Here is a 4,178-nt window from a genome sequence, read left to right as displayed (position 1 = left end):
TACATACATATGTAACGAACTTTCACGGAACTTGTTCGAAATAAAAGCCCAGTTATGGCTACGGCGTTATGGTATGGCACCAATAGTCGTTTACAAATGTGCTTATATTTACGTTTAATTAGAACATATACATAATTGCTACGGTTTTGGTTAAGACTATGGTATGGCACCACTAATTGGACCTTAAAAGTCGAAGAGACTCAGCGCAATCTCGCCATTTGTAATAAACTAGATGGCAGGAAAGAAGTCAAGTCGATAGTCGGCAGCAGGAGGGAGTCGAAAAATACGTATATGCTCGGATATACTCCCATGGGCACCGAGAGCCCCGGCCTTGGTCTTGAGATACCTGCACCAATGTCTTAAGGGATTTTGGAGACGTTTCTATACCATTGCAGCGAGCTAGCCTGTAAATGTCCTTCCACAAAAAAGTACTTAAAGTTGCCTCACTGCAAAACCACACCTTGCACTTACTACCGAAGACTATTGGTTTGGGAAACAAAGCTAATGGAATCTGGGAGCCCATGATTCAATAATACAAGGTTAGATAATTATTGACAGCTGCGGTTTGACACTCCCTTACAAAAGGTTGCATTTACGAAGGACAGAGAAAGGGCAAGAATGCAATCCCTTGTTGCGAAAATGGTAGTAGAAAAGTACTAAAAGTAGGCAATTAATAGTGAAATTCCTTTCGTAAATTCTAATGTATTTGCAGGAAATCTGGAATTTTAAACGAAATGTTGAACGTAATATTGATATATCTACGTGAATTACGTAATTTATATGCTATTTAGCCGTATAAAAACTGCGAAATGCCTCAAAAATAAAATAAGACTACTATGAGATTGATGTAAACATCCAATGCTTACGTTTTCATCAGTTAAATATGCTTCATATGCATATACAAATAAACATATTGCACAAAAGCTTATACTTTTATTTCACACCAAAGCTACACTGTTTCCATGTAAATTTGCAAAGAAGCAACACGGTGCCACTGCTAAGGGAGCGGTGCGAGAGAGACAACTGTCAGTTTATCGAACCTTGTATTATTGAATCATGCTGGGAGCCTAGCGTGTCCTTGTTCCTCAATAAAAAGATTTTGCCTCTGCCAAAGCCTTCTCGTGTGAAGTCTAGAAGAATACGCTGTGCTGCCTGTGCTAGGCATTGTCCCGCCAGACGTTGAAGCTTGACAAGAGATGGCCTTACCGTGGATATGGTGGTCCGCGAGACCAAAGCCACCGCCCCATATGTAACTATTATGGTATACATCCATCTCAAGATCCTGGGACTGTAGCCCCAGGTCTTACCTGTCGACGTTTACGGCGACCCCGTTCAAAGTAATGTTCCTCATAATTGGAAGTGTTCTTTTGCTAGAAATTGAGACCATAGCTGTTTTGGAAGGGTTGTAGTTCAAATCCATTAAATAAATAAATACATGAATAAACAACTAAGCTTCACATGAGGGGTGGAAAACACTCTTGTTGTTTGTAGCTGTACCACACTGTCCCCGATGTGGGTCTACGGATATTGCGTTTCTCAAGTGCCCGCTAAACACCAATATGAGAGATATTATCAAAAGCTCCATCAATATCGTTGAAGGCACAAAATTGTTTCATCAGACTCGAAGGAGCCTTGTATTTCTGTAGACAGGGTGCGGTATCCGTGGACCTACCCACTCTGTAGGCGTGTTGGCCTGGGTGCAGAGGCGTTATGCGTGTTGTTTTTTCTGATTTCATGGTCGATAGTTTTCTCCATTGCCTTTAGCATGAAGGAGGTTCGATTTATCGGTCTGAAGGACTTAGCGAGAGAGTAGTCTCGCTTTCCTAATTTCGGGATAAAAATAACCCGAGCCCTTTGCCAAACCTCGGGGAAGTGGGCAAGTGCTAGACTAGCCCGCATAATGTGGAGGAGGTGAGGAAGCTCCTGCTCTGTCTTTATCTATTTAGGGGACGTCAAAGAATAATGCCCAGTTTAAATTTAACAAAGTTTTCCTGTTTCTCAACGTAACTTTTTTAAATATATTTAAAGTATATATAAAAGCTTTGTGTGCCTTCGTTCCAAATAGAAGTAAGTAAAAATTGCGATAAAAGTTGTTTTAAAACCGTGTATATTTAATGCATCTTTTATTGTGCAGTTGCAATTAAAAATTTGTGAATTCTGCGGCTCGGCGTTCGGCCATTTTTATTAAAATTGCATTTTGCATTCAGCGTGGAAAATCAGCTTTGTGTGCCTTTGTTCCAAACTTACAAGTAAGTAAAAATAGCGATAAAAATTGTTATAAAACTATAGGGGTATTCTCTGAGTCTTGCAAAGCCCTTGCACGGTGCACGGATTGCACGGTTTGCAAAGCTGTCCCATACGAAAACCGGTTTTAACCATGCAATCCGTGCAATCTGTGCACCATGCAAGGGCTTTGCAAGACTCGGAGAATACCCCTTATGTATATTTATTGTGTCTTTTATTGTGCAGGTCCAGTCCAGTTTTTGTGTGCAGCATTTTCGTTCGGTGGTGGAAAATCGTTTTGCGAAGCTTAATATTTGCAAGTAAGTACTGTATTTTACAAATAAAAATGAAGAGGCGTACTTTTTATAATAATTTGTGTGCTGAAAAGAAAAGTTGTGAGAGAAGTGCAGAAAAATATAAAAGGCTGCCCCAATTTGCCGATTCGGATTGGGGCTAGTGCAGTGCCACTGCGAATGCGCAAAATACTAGCGCGGATATTTCATTTTCTGACTCCGATTGCCGGTCGGAAAATGAAATAGAAATTATACCAACAGAAGAAAAGTGTAAGGAAATAAAATTGTGGGCAATTGAAAATAATATTTTACAGGCGGCACTGACCAAATTGCTTTGTGTACTTAAAAAAAATTGGTGTTAATGATCTTCCCTTGTGTGCGAAAACTCTTCTCCAAACTAATAAAAATAAAGCACATATTCAGTCAATTGCTGGAGGAGAGTTTATGTATATTGGCATACAAAAGAACTTTGCGTCCGATTCGTTTACGTTTTTAAATGAAAAAAACTGAAGTTTTAATAGACTTCGGAATAGATGGTTTAAAATTGTTTAAGAGTTCCAACAAAGTTTTGTGGCCAATTTTGTGTTCAATTGTTGGACTTCCAAACGAAAATCCTTTCACTATTGCCTGCTTCTCAGGAAAACAAAAGCCAGATAACGTAAATCATTTTATGAAAGAATTTTGTGAAGAAGTAGCTTATTTGAGAGAAAATGGCTTGAAAGTTGGTATGTTTAACACCACATTAGAAAAATTTAGTATCCGTATTTTTACATGCGATTCGCCGGCGCGTGCTTTTATAACTAGTGTTCAAGGTCACAATGGGAAAAAATGGCTGCCCTAAATGCAGTCAAATCGGCAGCTATGTAAATAAGAGTGTGTTTTTCTAGACACACAAGTGACCTAAGAACAGACATGTCTTTTAAAAATAGAGTAGATAAATCTCACCGTAATTTTAAATTTTTACAACAACAAAATATACTTGAAGCAACAAATTTTGGAATGGCTTCTCAATTCCCCTTGGATCCTATGCACCTTGTCGACTTAGGTGTGGCTAAAAAACTGTTACATTTGTTACTCAAAAAAAGGAAATATTACCCAAATGAATGAAAAATTTAATTTCGTTTCTCATTGGGTACCATCTGAGTTCGGAAGGGTGCGTAGAAATTTAGATGATATCGGGAATTGGAAGTCCACAGAGTATAGGCAATTTTTGTTGTATTCGGGAATATTCGTATTAAAAAATAGCATTGATGACGATTTATTTTATCATTTTATTTTATTGCATGCCAGTATACGCATTCTCTCTTGTGAAAGGTCCTACAAAACAGAAACCAATGTAGTAAAAGGATTATTACAAGATTTTGTTAGTTCGTTTGGAAATATATATGGTGATCATTTGATAAGTTTTAATATTCATGGCCTTCTTCATTTACCTGATTGTGCTAAAGAATTCGGACCATTAGATTCTTTCTCCGCCTATAAATTTGAAAATTTTATGCAACGTATGAAAAAAATTATAAAAAGTCCCACTAATATATTACAGCAACTATTTTTAAGACTCGAGGAAAGAAAAAGTTTAGAACAAAAGCAATTAAAAATTGGACAATTTTCGATTAATCCTAAGAAAGAGAAAGACTCGTTTTGTTTTAGCGAAATCACAGG

The sequence above is a fragment of the Rhagoletis pomonella genome, unplaced genomic scaffold (assembly GCF_013731165.1).
Source record: "Rhagoletis pomonella isolate Grant_MI unplaced genomic scaffold, Rhpom_1.0 Rhpom_scaffold_00010, whole genome shotgun sequence".
Lineage (NCBI taxonomy): Eukaryota > Metazoa > Arthropoda > Insecta > Diptera > Tephritidae > Rhagoletis > Rhagoletis pomonella.
This window is presented reverse-complemented; position numbering follows the sequence as displayed.